Source organism: Anolis sagrei, chromosome 1, assembly GCF_037176765.1.
Source record: "Anolis sagrei isolate rAnoSag1 chromosome 1, rAnoSag1.mat, whole genome shotgun sequence".
In the NCBI taxonomy this organism is placed as follows: domain Eukaryota; kingdom Metazoa; phylum Chordata; class Lepidosauria; order Squamata; family Dactyloidae; genus Anolis; species Anolis sagrei.
Window position 1 is genome coordinate 262,823,811 of NC_090021.1, and position 25,346 is coordinate 262,849,156.

A 25,346-nucleotide genomic window follows, 5' to 3' on the forward strand; every position below is an offset into this window, starting at 1 on the left:
AGTGACAATGACAGGCAGAAACAATACAAACACAAACAGTATGTATGAAATTAGTATGGTGGCCATATCCAGCTATTAGAGATGTGTGATCCATAAAAAATGGTTCAAAAGTCATTATAAAACTGGGGGGGGGGGGGGCGGCACTGGCATTTCATTTCTAAAGTGTTTCTAAAGTATAGTTAGTGAAAATTGTTATTATAATGAGAGTAACAAAATTTTGTTACTATGTTGTTATAGTAATTGCACATAATTACTATAATTGGGAAATTTTCAGGGGCTCCTTTCTCCCTCATTTGCACAGCTATTGAAGTGAAACTTGCTACAATGGTAGAAAACCTTTACCCCTGTTAGCCCACCAAATTTCAGACCTTTTCACTTATGTATAGATTTTTGGGGAAATTTCAATGTTTTTAATAAACTTTTTTTTAAAAAAAAACTACAAGAGTTATGTACTTGAATTTTATATACAATGCACAAGGTCAATCCCCAGAAATTTCAGAAAGATTCACACATCCACAGATTTGTGTTTTTTAAAAAAAAAATAGAAAAAAACCATTTATCCCCCCACCAAAAAAAAGTGACCACAGCAATCCCCTTCAGTGTCTAGCTATCTTTATGACACACAACCACATAACTTCAACTTAGTAAAGATTTATACTATTACTTCCTTTAGTCCTCTTTGCATTGATGAAGTGTAGTAGGACAGGGAATGATGAGGTCCTATGATTTATCACTGAAAGTTATCCTTTTGAGTTACACCCAAGAGAACTCAGAAATAGCCTATTTTTTTCTTGAAGAGAAAAAGAAGAAGAAGAAGAAGAAGAAGAAGAAGAAGAAGAAGAAGAAGAAGAAGACAACCACCAAATCAGCTACACACTAAGCTGGAGAAAACACATCAAGCATTGTTCCAGACACGCAAGTGAAATGTGATTATGCTGAGAAAAGATAAGCACAACTCTGTTATTTATTTTGGTGCTGAGGATAAATTTGCTCAATATCAGCCCTTCTACAATCACAAAATTCTCCTTCTTCACCCACCTCCCATTCTCCAGCCAGGTCTTGTAACTCTGTTTCCACACATTTCATGAGTTTGTCTTTAAGATTACTCTCATGCAAGGCAAACCATTATTTTCTCAATTCAGGGATGCTTGGTGTGGGGAAAAAACTAAATACTGTGCTGGAAGTTGGCTTTAGTTCTGCTTGGCAGATTTTAGTTTAAATCTCATCTGGTAAATTACTTCTGGCTGCTATTTACAAAGGGCATGTAGCTACAATCTCTGTCAGTCAGCAAGGCTGCAATCCTGTTCATTTATCTAGGAGTAAACCCTACTGAACTCAAAGGCGATTATTTCGAAGTACACAGGTTGTGGTGTAAGGTGCCTTTCTCATATTTGTTCATAGCATGGGCACTAAGACTAGAACAGAGTCAGCCAAGATGTATGTTTACTGAAGCATTTTGCTCTGAGGGATAATCTAAAGTTATGGATGTGGTCCCTTGTTTTCCAAGCTGCTTTTTTCTGATTAGAGGAGAACATTCTCTCACCATCTGAAAAACAATTTCTTCTTTCTGTCGCTATGAGCAACAGGCTCTTCTTGTCCATGCTACAGAAAGCACAAAGCCAGACAATTATTTCATTATTTAGGCATTAACCATCACTATGGTACATTTTAAAAGAAAATATTCCTTATTGCTATTCTTATAGATGATTTTTACTTTACTTTCTACAAATGTGATCCCATTGAATATCTCCCAGTGAATACTTCTGGTTTTTTTCCTGACACAAATCAGGATATGGGGTAATTTTTAGTCAATTCACAGTTGAGAATGATAGGGTTTTGCCTCTTTCCTCCAAGAATCTTGCATTTCTTATGTAAGTCAGAGGAACAGTAGTAGACTGTTTAATATTTTAAAAGCTTGGGAGGGGCTTGGGAGCATCATCCTATAGCCCCTGGCCAAAGAGATAAAACTGGAAATCTGTCAGTTGTGTATAAAAAGGTACAACCCATCTTCTCTGTGGAATACATCAGTTGATATAAGGTAGTAGACATGTGCAATTGATTAAAATATGGTTCAAAAGTACTTACAAAACTGAGGGGCCCTGGAGCTTCATTTCTAAAGTGTTTATAAAGTATACTTAGTAAAAATCCATTACTATAATGAGACAAACAAAATATCATTACTATTTCATTACAGTAATTGTGCATGCACATTAATGCAATAATTACTATCATTGGGGAAACTTCAGGGGCTCCTATCCCCCTCATTTTTAAAACTATTGGGGTGAAACTTGCTACAATGGTAGAACACATTTACCACTCTATGCTCATCAAGTTTCATAATGTTTTGCTTATTCATGGATTCTGGTGAATTTTCAATTTTTATAAACAACATCTTTTTTTAAAAAAAACTGCAAGAGCTATCTACTTGAATTTTATATACAATGCACAAGATAACGAGGGCATCAATGCCCACAAGTTGCAGAAAGATTCACGCATCTACAGATGTTTGGAGATTTTTAAAAGTTAGGCCAAAACTATTCCCCCAAAATCAACAATAACAATCCTCTTGAATGTCCACCTGTCTCTATGACACACAACCACATAACTTCAACACAGATTTATACTATACTTTACTTACTTTAGTCCTCTTTGAAGATTCAATAATTTTATTTATCATTAGACTAACTGTAAATGACTGGCTGGCTCCACCTACAGTGCCTTCCTTTTGGCGATGGTCCAAAGTAAAAGGAATATTTTTAAAGCACTTTATGTTATCTTAGCTTTGCCAAAGTTGTTTGATGCTTGCTTACTTTAGTCCTCTTTGCAGATTCAATAATTTTATTTACAGGAGAGCCCCAGTTATCCAACTTCCGTTTATCAGACACTCTGTATTATCCAACACTGATGCCTTTGCCACCCTCCCTGCCCTCCCTCACTTGCTCCCTTGCCCTTTCCTCCATCACTCGCTCACTCACCGGGCTGAGTCCTGGTTCTGCCACTGGGATTCATCCTGGTGAGTGAGGGAGCGGGCAAGAGAAGGTGGCAGTAGTGGCAGAAGCAGGAGCCTGGCCACCTCTTCCAGGCTCCTGCTTCTGCCACTGCTGCTGCCCTTGCCACCCTTGCTCACTCACTCACCTGCCCTCCCTTGCTTGCTCACTGATCGGGCCAAGTCTTAGTTCTGTGACCAGGATGTGGCCCAGTGAGTAGCAAGCGAGGGAGGGCTGGTGAGTGAGGGAGGGAGGGAAGGCCCTGCTTGCAATCCCACCTGCGTTGCAGGCGCGCTTGGTGGAGACGAGGGATAGGGCCTTTTCTGTGGTTGCCCCCCGACTTTGGAACGACCTCCCCAAAGACATTAGACTAGCTCCCACGTTGGCAGTCTTTAGGAAGAACTTGAAGACCTGGCTATTCCGACGTGCCTTTCCAGAATAGGATAACCTAGCACTTTGTCCCAGAAGCACTTTACTAGAGTTTAAGACTCTCTGCACATTGCACTTGCCCAGAATTCCAATACACCTCCTGTCACACCCAGCACTTTTTTAACCTGTACCCATCATTGGCCCGGCCATGGTTTTTATTGTGTAATAGTGTAATGTTTTGTTATTGCTTATGTTTTTAATTTGCTTTCTTTTGTATTGTTGTTGTTTACTGCTGTTGTGTTGAGGCCTTGGCCTTTGTAAGCCGCATCGAGTCCTTCGGGAGATGCTAGCGGGGTACAAATAAATTTTAATAATAATAATAATTTAATAAAAGGCCACAAAGGCAGAAGCAGCGGCAGAACCAGGAGCCTGGCCACCTCTTCCAGGCTCCTGCTTCTGCTGCTACTTCCACCTTTCAGCCCTCCCTCTCTTGCTCGTTCACCTGTCCTCCCTTGCTTGCTTGCTACTCACCAGGCCACATCCCGGTCACAGAACCAGGATTCAGCCCACTGAGTAGCAAGGGAGGATGGGTGAGTGAGGGAGGGAGAGTCACAGAAGCAGGAGACTGGAAGAGGTGGCAGGCTCCTGCTTCTGCTGCTGCTGTTGCCCATGCCACCCTTACTCGCTCACTCGCTTGCCCTCCCTCACTTGCTCAATCATTGGACTGTGTCCCTGGTTAATAGTGAATAAGGGGTGGTGGGTGAGCGAGCAAGAAGAGTGGCAAAGCCGGCAGTGGCTACAGAAGCAGGAGCCTGGCCACCTCTTACAGTAGACTCTGGGTTATTCAACGTGTTTGTTTATCCGATGTTCTGCCAGCCTGTTTATGTCAGATAACTGAGACTCTACTGTAACTCTAAGTGGCAACTGCTGCAACCAGCTATCATTTGGGTCCTGAGAAGCATTGCATTCTGGGAAATGTAGTTTACAGTAGGGCCTTTTGCATTCTCTGCCACTAGGGGTCTCGCCTTTTTAAACTACATTTAAGATGGCTGAGTTTCCCACACATTAAATGTAGTCCCGCCTACCTTAAGGTGATGATGGGGCAAAACTCAAAAGTAAAATAATTGGTTTTTAAGCACTTTATATTCTCGCTTTACCAAAGTTGCTTAATGGTTATAATGAAAATTAAACTGAGCTTGGAAGACATTCAAATGTTATAGAACATTAAAGAAAATTATTGGTGAATGTTTCAGTTTCTAAATCCCCCCCACACCTTTTCTGCATGTTTTGAATATCGCTTTGTATGCACAGATTTTACAATTTTTTTAATGAAATCTGATTTAAAAATGAAATTATGCACAAATCTATTAAGTAGCATTCTGCTTTTGACCTGGGAAATGGAATTTGCCATTTTATAATTACAAACATTGCTCCAGACTGATACATCTTACTTCTTTCTAAAAAAAAATAAAAATCAGCCTTTCAAATAATCTGAGCCCAACTTTTTTCCACAGTAAGATACTTCCAAATAAAGTTTTACAAGAGTCAGTCATTTTTCAAACTATATAAAACAGTCTGAGCCAACAATGCTGGTACCTTGGGTATAATAGCCAAGATTTAGATGTCAATTTTGGTAGCTCCTTCATTAAAATATTGCAGGAATGCATCATGTTACTTTCTCAGGCCAGTCAAAATAACTAAAATAAATCAAGGATAGTCACATTACAAATGTGCAACCAACTACAGAAATTGTATTTTGATGTTATAGCTCGGAAGGGTACCTTCTCAAGTCCTCCCTCTGTCTCTTCGAATTGGCCTCTGGTGATAGATTAATGAAGTTGAACTGAATGGGAAGGAGTGAATATAATTTTAATTTCTCTCCCTGTATTTTAAAAGAAGGATTGGCATGGAGCTGAGGGACTGAAGAAGGATTTTATAAACCTATTATTTTGAAATATGTTTTCTTTAACAAGGTTTTGGAAGTCACTTTTCCAAGTAATAAACTTGGCACTGGCCACATAAATGGCAATGCGCCACACTATTTTACCTGACTAAAAGCTGGGGAGGGGGTATTATCCCGCTGAACCAGTTCAGGATGTGGTTACTGTTCCAACAATTGATGTTCAATACATATTAGTGCACTTGATTCTGTTACATGCACCCACACCCCAAGGCATATAACTGGCTGTGTGTTAAACTCTCCACATGCATTGGGGAGAATTAGGTACCTGTGAGTGCAACATTTTTGTGCTAACAGAATATTTCTCTTGGATTCCAAGCAACAGAAAGAAGACAAATACTGGTTAATATTAACTGTGGTTTATTTGCATCAAGACAGCCTCAAGTTTTGATTTATGAAGCTGGGTATTTTCCATAGCACATAGTTAACTATGGTTTAGGGTTCAAACAACTTGCTAGCTAATGAGGAAACTAAAATGGGAGATAAAACTTTCAAAAATTCCATACCAAAAAAGTAAGAGACCACAGGCCTTATTTCTAGATCTTAAAGACTAGGCAAAAAGTATGCATCCCATCTGAAATCCCATGACAGCCTCCTACAGAATTCTGTAGTTTACAGAGGGATCATTAAGATGCTCCACATTATTTTACCTGACTAAAAGCTGGGGAGGAGGTATTTTGAACAAATTCTTACTTCCCTTTGGGATGGAAAGATCTTGATATTGTGACCATACGGCAGAAAAGGAAATTGATGGGTTATTCCATTTCTGCTTTAAGGCATAGCATCTGAGGCATTGAAAAGAGACAGGGACCAAATAAAGGTTAAAACTAGCTGAACTGTCATCAAATGCTATAAAACCTCCTCAAGGCTTAAAGTGATTGGTATTTATGCTTGAAAATTCAATTTACTTCCAGGATGTGACAGCAGAGCTAACAGCATCACTAATTATACCCACCCCTCCTTCTGGTCTTAGTAGCCACCATGTTATTGCAATAGTTCTTTATCAAACAACTGGCTGATCCCATCTGCCTTGTTATTTCTTTCCCACTGAAATAATATGTGTTGGCTGGAATCCTGTATGGTCTTCTGTAATGTGTAAGCAGTTTTATACAATGAATTTTAGTTTGACACCCCCACCACTATTCCCATTTACCAGGCAGCAGCCACTGCAATCAAGATCCCTGCAAAAAAAAAAACCCTCAACAACAATAACTTAGATGCAAGCACATGACCCTTTACTTAAAGATTACCCATAATGGCCAAACTCTACATTATAGGACGAGAAAAGGGCAGAAATAGATTGCTGGTGAGAAAGGACTGGAAACATCTTCCTGATGCACCTTGATCACCAGTACAGCAGATATCCACTGCTCAGTGTGGCTATTGGTTGTTATGGTTTGTTGGTTGGTGGGGTGGAGGGTTTCAATCATGACAATAGTGCCATGATTGTGAACATGAACACCAAGCAGTTATAACTGTGCAAATCTAGATAATATTTTGCTAACTGCTTAACAGCCTACCAGAAAATCTCTTATGAAGTCCCCGAAGGCTAAAAGTTCAGCATTACATGCACGCATGCACACATTCACACACACACACACACACACACTAATTTATATGTTGACCTCATGTATAAATTGAAGGCAGGTCTAGGGACTAAAATTATTTTTTGAAATGACTCATGGATTAGTTGAGGGTCATTCCACAGAAAACAAAAAGCACCAATGCCACTTCAGGGGACCAGCTGCTGCCACAATTTCCCCATCCAGACATTCAAAAAGTCCAGAACTGGTGCCACAGCAGAGAACAGAGGGACCATTACTTCTTTTAGGTTTTCTCAGTACTGACTAAACTCTTCCATTTTACCATTCTAATCAGAAAGGGGAGGTTGGTTCCTTTTTTGACAAATACATGGATACATCAACCCAGGTATTTTGGGCTGGATTTTTTAAATTAAAATGTCTAGATTTATACATGAATATATAGAACAGGACTGCACAACTTGTGGTCTTCCAGATGTTTGGAATTTCAAGTCCCAGAAGTGCTATCAAACTTGTCCAATGGTCAGGAATTCTGGGAGCTGGAGTCCAAAATACCTGGAGGGCCACAGGTTGTGCAGACCTCTTACAGAGGTCAAGGCCCAAGATTCTATTGGTTCTTTATCTTATTTATTTATTTATTTATTATTTGAACTTATATGCCGCCACTCCCCTGGGGCTCGGAGAGGCTTACAAGAATGGCTAAAATCTAACAAAATTTAAAAGCAATTTAAAACAATTTAAAAACAGCAATATCAAACATTAAAAGCCTGTCGAAACAGGTATGTTTTACATGCCCTGCAGAAAGCTGATAAGTCCCGCAAGGCACGGACTTCAGGTGGCAGAGTATTCCAGAGTGATGGTGCCACTGCTGTGAAGGCTCTGCGTTTGGTTGCTGTTAGACGCAATGTCTTGACACTGGGAATTTCCAATAGATCTTGGTCTTCAGAATGGAGGGATCTCTGGGGTTGGTAGGGGGTGAGGCGGTCCCTCAGGTACATTGGCCCCAGACCATGCAAGGCTTTGAAGGTAAGTACCATCACTTTGAAAGCGATCCAGTGCTCAACTGGTAACCAATGCAGCTGTAGTAAGATTGGTGTTAAGTGGCATCTCATTGGAATTTCCGCAAGAAGCCAAGCAGCTGCATTTTGTACCAACTTGAGCTTCCAGATCACCGACAGAGGAAGGCCAATGTAGAGGGCATTACAGTAGTCCAGTCTTGAGATGACCGTGGCCTGGATCACCATAGCTAGGTCGTCCCTGGACAGGTAGGGGGGCAGCCGTCTAGCCTGCCGCAGATGAAAAAAGGCAGTTCTGCTAACGGCGGAGACCTGGGCCTCCATCGTCAGCAGAGGGTCCAAAAGAACTCCCAGACTGTTTACCAATGATGACGGGTGTAACGCCTCGCCATCCAGGGTAGGCAGCTGGATATCCCCACTGCCCGGTCGACCCAGCCATAGGATCTCCGTCTTTGCTGGATTCACCCTCAACCTGCTGGCACGCAGCCATCCAGTAACGGCCTCGAGGCACTGAGGGAAACAATTGAGTACAGAGTCCGGTCGGCCTTCCATCTTCAGCACCAGCTGAGTGTCATTGGCGTACTGATAACACTCAAGCCCAAAGCCTCGAACCAGCTGAGCAAGTGGTTGCATATAGATGTTAAACAACAGAGGGGAGAGAATGGCCCCCTAAGGAACCCCACAAGATAGAGGGGACCTCTCAGAGACAAGGCCTCCCCTCTCCACTCGCTGTCCACGGTTGTGAAGAAAGGAGGACAGCCAGTTTAAAGCTGTCCCCCTGACTCCAGCAACAGCAAGGCGGTGGGTCAAAAGATTGTGGTCGACTGTGTCAAATGCTGCTGTGAGAGCCAATAACACAAGCAGCACTGACCCACCCTGGTCAAGCTGGCATCGAAGGTGATCCGTGATGGAGATCAGCACAGTCTCTGTCCCGTGCCCCGCATGGAAGCCGGACTGGAAGGGATCTAGTCCGGCTGTGTCGTCAAAAAATTGCTACAACTGCTCTGCTGCTGCCCTCTCAAACACCTTGCCCAGGAACGAGAGATTCGAAACTGGGCGGTAACTGGAGGGAACCGAACAATCTAAGCCTGGTTTCTTCAGCAGGGGAGAGACCACCACCTCTTTTAAACCCTCTGGGAAAACTCCTTTCTCAAGGAAGCTGTTTATAATCTTCAACAGAGGGTCGCGTAATCCCTCCAAGCAGGATTTCACCAACCAAGAGGGACACGGATCGAGGGAGCAAGTGGTCGGTCTAGCTGCAGTTTTGAGCCTATTGACAGCCCCTGCGTCCAGCGGGATAAACCGGTCGAGGATGGGTCCAGCAAGTGGCCACGGGGTCTCAAGTTCTCTCACTGTATCAATTGTGGCGGGGAAGTCCTGGCGAAGTAGCGAGATTTTGTCTGCAAAATAGCTCTGAAAAACCTTGGCTGAAGGGGCCTGATCACCACTTTTTGGGACGGTAGGAACTGTAGTTAGAGATTGAATTATTTTGAACAATTTTGCCGGGTGTGAGCTAGCAGATGCTGTCAAAGAAGCATAATATACTCGCTTTGCCTCGGTGATAGCATGCTCATAGGACTCCCTAAATGCCTCATAACTGATCTCGATGCTCTGTCTCGGAGTTCTTACAACACGCCCTCCAGCCGTCTCTTTTCCCGCTTCATCAGTCGAAGTTCCTCAGTGAACCAAGGAGACTGATTTCGGCGGGGTCTGAGAGGGCATCTAGGGGCGATCTCGTCGAGTGCATTGGATAGCCTGATGTTCCATGTGTCCACCTGCACATCGATCGAGTCACTGGCAGGCTCCAGATCCCTCAGAGCATTCCGGAACCTACTGGGTTCCATAAGTCTCCTTGGGTGAGTGCAAATTGGCTCGGCGCCCTTGCAGGGTGGGTAGGCATGCTCCAAACAGACTCTCAGGGCGCAGTGATCTGACCATGGAACCTCTGTTGTGGAGGCTTGGATCACTTGAATTCCTGCACTGAAAATCAAATCTAGCGTGTGTCCCGCCCGATGCGTGGGCCCAGTACTACAAAGCGAGAGTCCTAGTGTCTCCATGGTAGACACTAGGTCCACAGACGCTAATGAACAAGAGTCTGCATCAGTGTGGACATTGAAATCCGCCAAGACGATAAGTCTGGGGAACCTCAAGGACCACTCCGACACAGTCTCTAGCAGCTGGGATAGGCTGTCTGCTGGTGCGCTAGGCGCACGGTACACCAAAAGAAAGGCTATACTCTCACAGGAATCCCACACCAGGCCAACACTTTCGATGCCAGAGATGCTCAGCACAGGAACTGCCCTAAGAGAAAAACTTTCTTGGGCGAGCATAGCCACCCCCCCCCCCGCCTCCCAGTTCGCATCTGGTGAGTGATTGCATTACCTGGAAATGTTATTTCCTGTAGTAGGAAATAACATCTCTTGACAGAAGAAACGTCTTAACAAATCTCAGAATTTATTATTCTTCTTTCCCAGCAGCTCTTCTAATCTCTTTGATTCCAATGCTCAGAAACCAGATGATTCCCACAAACCCCATAACGAAGGATCCATCTTCACTGGCCGGAAAAGGCAACACAAGTCTGAAGTAAAGGCTATAGTGCATGCCCTTGAGTAAGTGTGGAATTCAAAGGTGGTCACGCTCTACAGGCACACTTGTTCACTGCCGTTCCTAAAGACCAGAAGCTACCAACAATTCCCATATTTAAGATTGACAAGCAAATTAAATCTGATTTTTAGGATACCTCAGGAGATAAAATAAAGAAGCAAATCCAAAATCAGGACCAAAGGAAAAGAAAGTATGTAGGCCGCTGCCTGACCTCATAAGATCAGATTGGCATAACAAGACTCAGAAAAAGTAGATTTCCCTTTCCTCCCAGTCAAGATAGTGAGCTCAAATAAGAAGCGCACATGGTTATAGTTAGTTCAAAGCTCACCATATAGGACAGTTGCATTATATTGTAGCAAATATTGACAATGTATACAAATGCATCAACCCCCATATGCAATTCTTTTAGATCCAAAGCCTCAAGAACATTTGACAGATTTTCTATAATTGTCTGATGTAGCATGTTGTATAGATTTCTTTGCAACAATGTTTTATTTTGCAAATGCAATGATACATATGTCTTTTCCAGTGTGGCAGATTTGTGGTGTGTTGATACATGTTGACTTCATAGAGATTCTGAATTCTACTTCTACTGATATAAAATTTTGTTCTAGAAATGCAGTTCACAACTAGAGCAACACACCTCAGTGAGCCTGTCTGCTATTTGTCCACCTTTTGCCTTCTAAACTGTCTGTCAGCACAGGCAGAATAAATATCATCTGAAAAGTAAGAATACATGGACTGCTGATGAGGAATTTAAAGCTGATCCTTTGGGAAAAGCCTTCTTGAGACCATTTCTCCTTATCAAAGGAGCAGGAGAATATTATTTCCTTCACTGTTTTAGGAAAATGTCAGTACTTCCGTATTCCTAAAACAGAAGAGATTATTCCAGTCCCTACTTTTACTAACAGCAATTTGCACGTCATACAATCAACATATCCTGCACTTAAACAAGATCAAGTTTGTAAAAAAAAACATACCTAAATACAAACCAATGGGGAAATACAATGCAGGCATATAAACACGCGAAACAGCCAGCACTCAGTGGGCCTAGATGTTTCATTTAACTTTCAGATTTCCATTGAGATGTGCAACATGTAATCTTCACCAGTTCCCATCTCCCACATGTTGTTATTGTCATTTGCCTTCAAGTTAGTTAAGTTAGGACAACCCTATGCATCAGGCCTCCATGAGCTCTTATCAACATTACTAGTTATGTCTTAAAACTCAGGGCCATGACTTTTTTTAATTGAGTCAATTTATTTGAAATTCAGTCTTCTTCTTTTCTTGCTGTCTTGCATTTTACCAAGCACTGTTGTCTTTTGCAATGAGTTATGCCATTTAATCTCTCCACTTACAGTTGCAAATAGTATCACTCGCAATTGTTGTAGAGGGTTCATTCACGCTTTGGAGTGATGTGTCCATAGGGGACAGTAGGAACCATAGTGAGAAAGAGAGTCAGTGAAAATCAAGATCACCTCCTTCTCTACTCAGGCAACAGAAAATCTCGACTAAATCAAAAGCTTCCTGCTGAGAGGAGTATTTCCACCTGCAAAAGTTTTATACTGGATCCAACTCCATGTTAGAAACACAACAGAATAACAGCACAAGAATGAGAACAGAGTAGTTAGTGCAGGTGAGAGAAGGAGAAACCAAAGCATGAAAAGCCAACATGAAACTCTGAGTGTTTTGTTTCTTGAAAACAAAACACTCACAGTTTCATTCTACTCACAGTTTTACTGTTTGATGAACATCCCCTTACTATAGAAATAAATATTGCTGGTTTCACTCCAAATGCGTGATTTCAATCTAAACGTGTGGGGGAATACACACACACATACACACACGAATTTGATAGTGAGACAGTTACACTGCTTTGGGAAATGAATTAATGAATATTTTATGGAAGATAGAAAAAATGTAGTCATTTTAATGTTTTCAATAAGCTAATGAGAAGACAAAAACAGGTGAAAATGTCATTTACCAGCATTCTAGTGAGAGTCCTTGGCCATTAAAACCAAACAAATAGAAGAGTTGTCTATAATGAAGCTATACTGGCTTTGTTAGATAGAAAATGTTATTACTCTTTGGTGGGTCTGTGACTTTGGTAATCAGAGAGAAAACCCAAAGCAGTGATGTTTTCTTCCTATCACCCCTGTGACATGTTCAACAAAAATGATGTTTCAAACACATTTAATTTTGCCACTGTGTTAGTTGAACAGATTGCTGAATTTAAACACACACACAGAGGGAGTTGCATTAGCTGCCTTATCTGAATTTGCAAGCTGTTTGCAGACAGTAAGCTGAATGGCCTGAGATTTTCATAAATATTCACTGTCTTCTTTTCCCTCATTACTTGAAAAAGCCATAGCACTTTGCCATCCAAATTTATATGACTATTTTCTAAGGACACATCATTCTCTGTAGAAAAGTTAAATGCTGGAGAAAGCTTTTAGGGAGAGGAAGAAAACAGCAGACCTGCTGCCAAATCATCAGCTTGGTTCACAAACGAGAAAAAATTCCAACATACTGATATATTCAAATTCTAACTAGTTACTTTTTAGAAAACAAAGGGATATTAGGTTATAATAGAAAATGAAAGATCCTGCAAGTTCATTGGGAAAAATAAATGATAAGTAATCAATATTTTGTCAACAGATCTCTCCAAACTAATTGGCTCAAAAGTCAAATGCATCTTCATTTGTGATTTGTTACTTCCCTTATGATCTGCAGATTCAAAAACAGTTAAACAGGCAAGATGTTTGCAGAAGGAATGTCTGAAACACTACATTCCTCATGTTGCCAATTTGATTCATCAAGCATCACAATTGGAGATACTTTGAAATATCCTGAGAGCACAAACAAATATGGAAATAATTCTGAAGTGATTCTCAAATTTTACCAGCCTGGGGTGAGGGATTTTTCCCCTCAAGTATAATTTTTGTACCATTATACTTGAACCTATGTGAGCATGACACACATGCAGCAATACTATGCATACTAACCTGGAGACAGATCCCACTGAACATAATGGGAACTACATCTGAACATTGGATTGCACAGACAGTCATTTATAAACCAGTGTGACCCAGGAGACAGAAAACTGACAGTACGTTCACAAGTGAAAAGAGCACTTGTTGGCTTAAACAGTCCTTTCACATTTTGAAATTCACATCTTAGAATATGAGATGTCAAACTCCCTTTTATTTGAAATATTTGGTTATTTAAACTTTTTTTCTGTTCCACCAAAGAGATATTGGTTATCATTCTGGATTGCAGCTGTAGATCTGCTGCTCTGTAGGATATATATGCTCCATATTTAGTAACACTATGTAGTCACATTCATGGCAATATCGGCACAGTCATAAATGCTCCCCCAACTCACTTTAACAGCCACTAAATGCATTGAAAAATTGAGTGAGTAGGGCTGCAACAATTAGAGGCAATTCCCCATCACAGCTTTGCTCACTTATGAGAGAGAGTTGGAAACATCTTCCTCCTGTGTCCTGATAAGAAACAAACAAAAAGAAACCTGTCCTTCACTAGTTGCAGATGCTGGCTGTTAAAGTAGGCTTGGGCCAACAACCATTATTTAGATATGCATTCATAACAAAATAGTTGTTGTTTATTCCTTCAGTCGCATCTGACTCTTTGTGACCTCATGGACCAGCCCACACCAGAGCTCCCTGTCGGCGGTGGCCTCCCCCAGTTTCTTCAAAGTCAAGTCAGTTACCTCAAGGATACCATCCATCTTGCCCTTGGTCTGCCCCTCTTCCTTTTTCTTTCAATTTCCCCCAGCATCATTGTCTTCTCCAAGCTTTCCTGTCTTCTCATTTATGCAGCCTGAGTACTTCATCTTTGCCTCTATTTTAGGGTTTTGGTGCTAGATCTTATTTCTGTCCCTCACTGTCTGTCATGCTACAAGAACCTTCTGTTATTAGGAGTTATGACTTCTGTATCAACCCCTTCCCCTGGTTACTTTTCCTGCAGTGAGGCAAAATAATCTGGCAAACACGTTGCACCTGGCAAATTTCCCAAGGAAAATGGATTAAGCACATGCACAGACAAACACGGACATACTGTCACAGGGAAAGAGAAATGTGAATGTCACATTTAGTTTGCTGTTTTCCTCTACATTTTCCTGGCTTTTTCCCAATCCTGTTACATCAGCAACAACTACACTTCATTCCTTCATTCTTGAAATAGATTTAGTACAACTGAGTGAGCAATACTTTGCAGCAAGTACGACAGGTGTATCGGAGATGAAGTGGAACAAAATGAATGTGGCAGGGTGTGACCCAGCTGTATCAAGGAATCTGTGCCCGTGTAAAAGGACTGTAATAAGTCCTGGTGGAGGTCTGAGATGGAAATATCTGTGACAGCACAAGAAAATGTTTAAATCCTAAGGAGAAAATGTATGCACTTGTGTTTTTTAAATTAATATTTTGTTTTACAAATGTAAAGCATGTTAACATTTACAGAATGCAATAATGTAACTCCCCTTCCAAAGCACATGTTTAAAGCATTGAATAAAAATACTATTCCTTTTGTTATTGTTCAACTTGCAGATCCAGGGGCAATTGCCACTCTAATTTGAAGAATACCCATAAGGATTCATCACTGCGTATGGTAATGAAATAGCTTTGCATGCTGAATTTCTTTCCTGTGGGAGATATTTTTGTTTGAAACAATAATAACAGGAAGGGAAACAACATGGCCACTACTTTTTTTGTTACAGCTATGAATAGCTTTGGCATCCACATTGGTAACTGATAAAGTTTGCAGGTTCCAATCAGCCCATCTGCTAATCAAGGAACCACAAAAACTCAGATGGCTTGCCAGATGACCCCCCGCTCCTCCCTGAAAAGGCAGACATGAGGTTATGCATGGATCAGTGCCACTCCGTGGTCCCACTGGCCCCCAATGAGCCAGTAAACCCTAATTTCCTCTTAGATTCAGATTCCATACAAACTTCCAAAGAAAGGTTGGACTAAAACAACCCTAGAACCAAGAACATTACATTGACTTTCTACCCTAACAATGAATACATGCTGATCACAGAGTGGATACTGGGACAAACCCTCAGCCACCTATGGTTAAAGGGGTGGGGAGCCAAATTCAATAGCCTACTGTCTGTCCAAAGGGAAACCTACATCCAGCCATTAGTGTCCCACTCATTAACCAATGAATTCCAATTTCATTGGCTAATGCTATCCACCTCTTCCCTTATCCCATGCAAGTCACAAAGTATTATAGGAGGAAGTGGCACAATTGTGGCAATTGTGGGATTGATACGTTAGCATTTTTTTGGGATTGCCCTATGGCAACTTGTGGTGTGATCTTGGGGATCCTGGGATCAGTGCTGCTGTTAAGGCAGGCCTTCCTTATAATACATTCCTGGCCTTGTTTCCCAATTAAGATCAGGAATTAGGAGATTATAAATTATAGAAGTTTTATTACAGCAGCAGAAAACTAACGGGTGACTTCTGGAACTGCCAGGTGCACCACAAAGAAAAAGAAAATGGCGGTAGTGTTTATATAGGGTTTTTGAAAATCACACAGAAACACACTAACATTTCTCTCTCAGCCCCATCTCTCAACTGCTCCCAGTTCCACCTTCTGGTCTTGTCACTCCCAGTTGCTGCACTGAGCATGTGTAAGATTCTTCAGACTGAGCCCTATTGTTTATTCAGAGTTTGCAACTATCTTATCTTTATCTAGCTACTTTTCAGACCAACTTTAGCATTGACTTGAATGAGTCCTGAATGTCCCTTTGTTTGTAAAACTGATGGCTCACTCTTGACTTTTCCCTCCTCCCTTCTTCTGACATGTTGCCTGAACCAACAGCAATCTATTTCAAAATGGCAATTAATACAGATTTCATTATCTAACAATTAATAAAAATTATATGAAATTACATGGAAGCCTTCGACAGCCAGCCGTCTTCACTGCTTCAACAGAAAAAATGCATAGTCATTAACAAGAGGTGTTCGGACGTCCACATACAGTATTAATAAACATGGAGCTAGCAATACCCTTTAAATTTAAAAGTCATATAACCAAACCTGAATGTTAACAACCCCTGAATTGTGTGTGGAACCAAAACCTAAGGGCAGGAAAGGCAAATCCTGATCAAATGTGAAGAAATGTGAATGGCATGTGCAGAGGAGAGCACGTAGAGAATGGCATGTCTAGCTTAGAATAAGATTGTAGAAGGAAAGGGGAGAAAATGGTGTGTGGACGTTTAGAAGGAGAGAGAATGGAGAGGATGTAAAAAAGTGTCGAAGGCAAGAACAGAGACGTTGCATGCAACCAGTGGAGATGATTCCATATTGTAGAGTTAATGCAGTTTGGCACCATTTTAACTATCATTGCTCAATGCTATGGAATCATAGGAGTTGTTATTTTACAAAATGTTGTGCTTCCTTTGCCATATAGTCCTTGTGCCTCAGCAAACTACAGCTCCCATGATTTCATAACATTTGCCCTTGGCAGTTAAAGTGGTATCAAATTGTATTAATCCTATAGTGTATATGCACCCTTGGATGGTGGGTCCACAAACTGCTGTCAGGCACACACCCCATCATGCCGTTCCAAAGCCAATTTAGCACTTAGACTACAAAGGAAGGAAGGAAGGAAGGAAGGAAGGAAGGAAGGAAGGAAGGAAGGAAGAAGGCAGGCAGGCAGGCAGGCAGGCAAATATTGGCTGATGCCCCACTACTGCAATGGGAATTTTAATTTGCTCTGGTTTAACCTATCTCTTTGTTTGAATTAGTAAACAGACATGAGCATCAGAATGAATAGGAACTTTAGGAATCAAAGAATACTCTTTATTACATACAAATCTATTTGTCACCTCAGTATGCTCTGTGATAAACTAGGGAAAAGGTGAGATGTTCACAGATAGATTAAACTGCTTTCACTCATATTCTTGTTTTTCCACAAGGGGCTATCACTTCCCCTCCCTCTATTATTACTACAAACCAAAATATCTCCCATTGGAAAGAAATCCAGCACGAAAAGCCACTTCATTACTGTGCACAGCAATGAACACAATTTTCCCCCTTCGGCATTCTGTGAAGGTAAAAAAGGGTAATAGAGAGTTGCATGGGTTCTTTTTTTCTTTCTGTCTTTTAAATCTATACATCAGAAATGTGGAAGAAAAACTTTTTGAAAAGGGAAAATATTTGGCCCCGTATACTTGGAATTCTTTTATCATCATAAGCCATGTTGAGAAGAACAACAAAGATTTCACTGACGGTTCCATTTTAAAGATGGCAAGGCAGCCCCGGGCAATTTCTTTATCAAAGAGAATATTTCTATGGGTTACCTTTAGATCTTTTTTACTTTTAACTGGGGTACAAATATTGTTTCATGGCCAAGCTTTTTATTGTTATTATTATCTGGCACAATTCCCATGTGTGCATATCCTGTGAAAGAATTGAGGAATCTCAAACTAGTAACTGGGGAACTTATCGTTTACTCATTCTGCGCTGTGTCAGTGTAATAGTGAGTTTCTTGAAGGGTGGAAATAGATGTTTTTTATTGAAAAGAAAATGAAGTCAATATAGCTTTGAAGAACCAAGAATTATTTTTATCATTTATGACTTCCTTCTCTGGAACTAGCAATAGTTTCTCTCAAGTGACAGCAAAAAAAAAGAAAGAAAGAAAAGAGAGGGGGAGGAAAAAAGAAAATCAAGAGTTGGGAATAGTTTTGTACATTTATAAAAAGCCACAGATTTTGCTCTTTGGGTCACATCTCAGCATGTTTAGGGACTCTACTTCACATCAATTCATATTTGGAGGACAGAAATAAACTCTTTTAAAGAAAATAGTCATAGCTGCCTGAGACATAGCAGGCAATAGAAACCCATTAACTGCAGTGCACATTGTCTCCTGGTGATTTGATAATTTATAACATTGACCATTAACCAATATTTCCTGAATGGCTTGCATATTAAGACAAATGTAATGAAATCTTTAAAATACAAAGTACGATAATAACAAAGCAAACAATAAAAGGGTATTCTAACAAATCAAATGTACAATTTCCCTTCTAATACAGACAACATAAAGCTGCTAACAGTTTAGACTGGAAAGTATAACAAAACCTGACAACCCAGAGGCATGTTCAAAGGACTTAGTTCTTCACCTTTGCCCCCCCCCCCCAAAAAAAAAAGAACCGACAAACACCCGCTGGAGGGACATTTCCTGGGGAGGTTTTTCTGCAGCCTTGGTGCTATCACAGAAAAGTCCCTTTCTTGTTTCATTTCAGTTGAGTTGAATAAAAATGGAACAGGTCCTCTGAAAAGCACCCTAAGATTCAAGGATAGAGTGCCGGCTGATGGTGTCCATGTCAATGGCATGATGAATCCATGTCTAGCTTTAAGAGAGTTGTTCAAACTGCTCAATGTTTATAAAAAGAAGTTAGAAACTTTAAAGCATGGCGTACAAAGAGGAATTGATTCACCATATTTCAACACAGGAATCACCAGATACCAGTGCGTAGACAAGATAAAGAAATATAAATACAGGTAGATGATAGATATATGTTCCTAAGCATGTTTCTAAATCAGGAAACATAGCTAAGAACGTGAAGCTATGTGACACAAATATGACACCAAATGCAGGATCTCAGCCAATGCAGGATCTCATAAATCATCAGTCATCAATAAATCATCCAGTCATCCAGGAGCGGTGGTAGTGCAATGGGTTACACCAGTGGTTCTCAACCTGTGGGTCCCCAGGTGTTTTGGTCTACAACTCCTAAAAAACCCAGTTTACCAGCTGTTAGGATTTCTGGGTGTTAAAGATCAAAATATCTGGGGACCCATAGTTTGAGAACTTGGCTAAACCCTTGTGCCAGCTGAACTGTTGACCCGAAGATCAGAAATTCAAATCTGTGAGACAGAGTTAGCGCCCCGTCTGTCAGCTGCAGCTTCCCAATGGGGGACATGAGAGAAGCCTCTCACAGGATAGTAAAGCATCCAAGTGTCCCCTGGGCAACATCCTTGAAGACCGCCAATTCACACCCGACGCAATTTGCAGTTTCTCAAGTTGCTTCTGACATGGAAAAAAACAAACCAGTTATCCATATGAGATCCAGCCAATGCAGGATCTCACATGTTATCTAATACAGAATCTCGTAAGTCAGCACTTAGAACTGGGTCTGGAAACAGACTGGAGTTTCAGGCATATCATAAAAAGCTGTCATAAAAAGTCAAAATTAGAACTTGGAAAGTTATTTTTAAATTGTTTGCTCCTGATAACTAGTTTAAAAAATGTTATTTTTTAAACTAAGTTTTAAAAGTGTGTGTTAGTATCTCACATTCCATTATTAACTCGCTTTTCAGAGGAGGAAAATGTGTTTTAGAGAGGAAAGACAAAAATACTTGACAAATTATTTTCAAAATACATTTAAGTAAAATCACTTAAAAACTTTTACATTTCATTTAGCTTTTATATCTCTTCTACTACTTTTTCTAATTACAACAAAATACAATGTCAGGATGCTCATTAGCACAAAATTTGTGGAAAACTAGAGAAAACAGATTTTCTTTCTTCTTAAAAGAACCCTAAATCACCCAAATATCCACAGATAAGAAAAAGTCGATCTCTAGTGACCACAAGCTTTCTTTGCATTATGGAAGACCTATAAGGAAGGCCTCTGATAATGATCTAAAACCATGGGCAAGTTCAGATAGGAATCATGTGAGCAGAATCACATGAAATAAAATGAATGTAGAGATACATCTCAGTGGTGATTGTCTTGTGTATGCAGGCTCCTGTGAGCAAATCAAAGGCCAATACAGTGCTGGAGATGTCTGTGGGTGATGGAGACCATTTCTTGAAGATGTAGCCAGGGAGCATTCAGCTCTGCTCATCTCCATTGACACTTTATCCATGTAGATAGTAATGTGTCTGGACCACATTATCGCATGGGAGTATTTTCATGTGAGCAGTAGCCTTGTTTTTCCCTAGTTCCATCTTGGGTGCAGACTCTCTCCATGCAAATATAAACTTGAGTAGATACATCACTTCCCATGTTAGAAAAACAATGACAGGATATAAATGGTTCTCTGTTCCTCTTTTCAAATCTCCCTTCATTTAGACAAGGTAAAATAAAGCAAGAGAAGGAAACCTATGTTTTTTTCAGTGAAGCCAGCAATGAAATTATTCTCTGAAGAGCTCAGCCAGGAAGAATCTAATGACTTTCCATCACATTGTATCACTGATATATCTAGATGCTCACTTTAGATACTTGGTGATTTTGCTTCCCTTTAAACCTGTGTTGCTTAAAACCTGAATATTTCACCTGTCTCTCTTTCCAGCTCAGTTTCCAAATTCATTAGTATTAACTGCATTGCACAAAAATCTGTTGCACTCCATTGCGTGGTTATTTCATTCAATCTCCGTAGATAGAGCTAATGGTTTTATTATACTCCGCTATAATATTTACTCTGATAAATGGGATACATAAAATAGCAAACAAATTATAAAGGTATGCTGGCAATTCACAACAGACATATGCTGAAACAAAATGTAGATTTCTGTGCATATTATTAAGTCCATTTGCACAGTCTCCTTCCAAAATACCTTTTTCTTTTACAAACACAGACAAGATGTTATGGTCATAGAATCAGATGGGCTTGTAAATTCTATTTCTCCTTATTTTGTCCAGTTACTACTCACTCATACCCTGCATTTAGTTTTTATGTGATCTGATTACTTGAGAAGGAGTTTCTGCTGAGAAGATATTTAAGGTATCTGTTTCAAAGTGCATATATCAATTGCAGTTTAAGATATATTGATGGATTAACTAAAGAGCAAGAAATTGCCTGGAAAGGAGTATCTATTTTCCCATCATGCACTAGGGAAATAATTTCTGGGATACCCATTATTCTGAGTTTTACAATTATTAATCCACCATCTTGTCAATGGAAGAATAGCTTTCAGCATCTTTTTTTAAAAAGCAGTGTATCATTACTTCCCCTTCGAAAGCTCTCTGAAGGCAATAAAAGAAAAGAAGTAAATGGGAAAATTCTCAAGGGTTAGAATTGAAACCTTGCTATAAAATGTAAAAGTGAATAATTCTAAAAGGGGGCATGACTATTTAAGAGCTCTAAGCAGAATAATGTTCAGCAGTTCTTTTTTCCCTCCTTCATCACTGTTGTACCACAAAAAGCCAAGCTATTCAAGTGCTTCCAGACTGTGCCTTCCTTTGTTGAACTTCTTACAAGCCTAAAAGGGTCACAAGGTATCTACTTTTGGGGGCGTGGGGTTACTTGAAATGTGACTGCAAGAGAAGCAGCCCTGTGTAATCTGTCACACTATGAAAGATTACCTATTATGGAGTTTGCTGGAGCCAGAAAATAAACTTTCTAGTCCTTTCCCAGTGGGAAAAAAAGAAAGAAAAAAGTCCCAAAAATGTCGGATTTTTACTGTTCACTTTGTCACAAAGAAAGAAGCTTTTTCAATATCAACCAGACAGTGCCTGAGTCCTGCAGCGTACTTGTATGGATGTAGTGTAACACAATATTCACAGAGTTATATGAAAACTACACTGCACTACACCTTCCTTCTGCTGAATATTGATGCAGCTGATACTGTATCTGCTTATTGATTGTGAAATGGCCCACCGCCGTTGCCGTTGCCGCTGCTGTCGCCGCCGCAGCCGTTTGGCCCGTGCCACCACTGCGGCCACTGCTGGAGGATCTCCGGGCTGTCTGCCGGCTCGCCGCCCGCCGCCATTGTCGCTGCCGCCGCCGTTGGCCTCGTAGGGCCGGTGAGTTGTCCACCTGCCTGGCCGTTTGCGGCCGCTGCTGCTGCCGCCTCCGAGGCGCCGAGACGCTGAATCGCGGCTGAGCTGCAGGGCCGGGGCGGGCGCTGCCTGGTGTCCGGCTTGGCGGGCTCGCTGCTGCGGCCTTGTTTGGCCGGGCCGCCGATCCGGCCTAGGCGTGGTCCGTTGCGATTGCTGCTGCGGCTAGGCCTCTTGGGCCTTGTCGGGCTTTGGGCGCCCGCCTCGCCTTCACCATTGCCCTCCTGCAGCCGGACCATCGCAGAGCTGCTGGGCTGAGCCACCTACTGCAGCTTCCTAGACGCCTCGCCTCTCCATCGCGATTGTCGTCTTATTGTCATCGCTGCAGCGACCGGGGTGACCTCGCCAGTGCGGCCGCCTTCTATCGCGGCTACTGCCAACGGACTTGCCACCTGCCACAATTCTGTGGCCAATATTGTGTAGACCTTTGTGCTAAGATTGTGTAGTTCTAATATTGTGCAGACCTGTGTAAACACCTAGACCTCTGTGCTAAGATTGTGTAGCCCTAATATTGTGTAGACCTGTATAAACACCTGGCGCTGGCCTAATATTGTGTGGTCCTTGTACTAATATTGTGTAGACCTAATATTGTGTAGACCTCGAGTTGGCCCATGTAGGCCTTTTGGGCCCGTCCTCCTCAGCATTAGTACCAACTAATTGGTCGGAAGGAGAGACCGAGTGCTCTACTGAGCAATTGTGAATAACCACCTATGCTGCCCCACTCCCGAGATATCAACTCCGGAAGCGTATCCGCTGATCTTCCAACCGTCTAAGTCCTATTGGGGTCATAGCAATTTTAGTTAACTACCATCATTATCGCATACGGGTAGTCGTATAATTATCAACTAACACTGTCCGGTAGTCCTGTTGTCATTGCTATCACTGTAATAAGAACGATTTTGAACATCTAGGCGCCGGCTCTCTGCTGCTAGACTGCACCAGCACTTTCACCCCTTCCCGATCCCTCTGTGCCGCACTTTACCGTTAAGTAGAGCACTTTAGATCTAGCACTTATCATGTGTGTCGAACGTTGAATGTGTGTTGCTGTTGAGAAACTTACGATCATCCTTGATTATTGACGGACCATTCCCGGAATTTTTTGCACTTTAAGAACTTTAAGAATTTGGCACTTTAAGACCTGGCGATATCTTGCACTTTAAGAACTGACTATATCGATTCCACCATCCGTATCGCCGCTACCCATGTGGCCCCCTGCCCCCCTTTGGATACTGTTTACGCTGCTCTGGTGTGGTGGTGGGGGCGGAAGAAGAGGTGGCCCGGAGCCTGGGATTGAGAGTGTGGTGGGGAGGGGGGAGGAGGGGGAGAGGGGATGCTGGCAAGAACTAATAAGGTTAACAACAAGCATAGGAGAAAACACTCTTATGGCTCAGAACTGCGGCATGGAGGGGGGGGATGTTCCACTAGCCGAGGGGCCCCCATAGAGGTCGTGGTGGGAAGGAGGAGATGCGGGAGAAGGAGACCACGAATTCGGCCTAATTCGGACTGCTTTCCCAAATTAACTATTCCAAATAGGTCTCCTAAGGGAATTTGGTGTAACCAGGTGAGCGGGCCCTCTGGCTTGAAGGTGGTGTTGTTGAACGCCAGGTCTGTCAACGGAAAAACAACTTGGATTCAGGACTTAATCCTGGAGGAGCGGGCAGATCTGGCGTGCATCACGGAGACCTGGCTGGATGAAGCGGGGGGCGTAAATCTCTCCCAGCTTTGTCCTCCAGGTTTCTCCGTGCAACACCAATCTAGAGCCGGAGGACGGGGAGGCGGGGTCGCAGTAGTCTACAGAGATTCCATCCATCTAACCAGGAGCCCCATCCCGCAGACCACAAATTTCGAATGCGTCCACCTGAGGGTGGGTGACCGGGACAGAATAGGGATTCTGTTAGTGTACCGTCCACCTCGCTGCACTACAGTCTCCCTTCCTGAGCTAGCGGGGGTGGTCTCGGGCCTGGCTGTGGAGTCCCAACGGCTTCTTGTGCTGGGGGACTTCAACATCCATGCCGAGGCAACCCTCACAGGTGCGGCTCAGGACTTCATGTCTGCCATGGCAACCATGGGGCTGTCCCAACAAATAACTGGCCCCACCCACTGCGCTGGACACACATTGGACTTGGTTTTCTGTCAGGGATGGGAGCAGGGTGGCGGTGTGGAGGAGTTGTCCATCTCTCCGTTGCCATGGACCGACCACTTCCTGATTAGATTTAGGCTTACTGCGCCCCCTACCCTCCGCAAGGGTGGAGGACCCATTAAGATGGTCCGCCCCAGGAGGCTTATGGATCCGGACGGATTCCTGACGGCTCTTGGGGAGATCCCCGCCACCGCGGTAGGTGATAATGTCGAGGCCTTGGTCGCTCTCTGGAATGGGGAGATGACCAGGGCTATTGACAAGATCGCTCCGGAACGTCCCCTCTCAAGTAACCGAGCTAAACCAGCTCCTTGGTTCACTGAGGAGCTGGCAGCGATGAAGCGAAGGAAGAGGGTTCTAGAGAGCGTGTGGCGATCGGACCCAAACGAGTCAAACCGAACACGGTTTGTGTCCTTTTTGAGGGCATATGCCGCGGCAATAAAGGCCGCAAAGAAAACTTTCTTTGCGGCCACTATTGCGTCTGCAAAAAACCGTCCGGCGGAGTTGTTCCGGGTTGTCAGAGGTCTTTTAACTCCTCCCACGGGTGGGAGCCCTGACAACTCGGCAGCGCGCTGTGAAGCATTTGCTCGGTTCTTCGCAGACAAAGTCGCTTTGATCCGCTCTGAGCTGGACGCCACATTAGATGCAGTCTCTGTGGATGTGACACAAGCACCTGCTTGTCAGTTTTTGTTGGATTCTTTTCAGTTTGTGAAACCCGAGGATGTGGACAAGATACTTGGAGGAATGAGGCCCACCACGTCCATCCTAGACCCCTGCCCATCCTGGCTTCTTAAGGAGGCCAGAGGGGGATTGGCCGAGTGGGTAACGGTGGTGGTTAATGCCTCCCTTCGGGAGGGCAAGATTCCAGCGAGCCTAAAACAGGCTATTATAAAGCCGCTGTTGAAGAAACCATC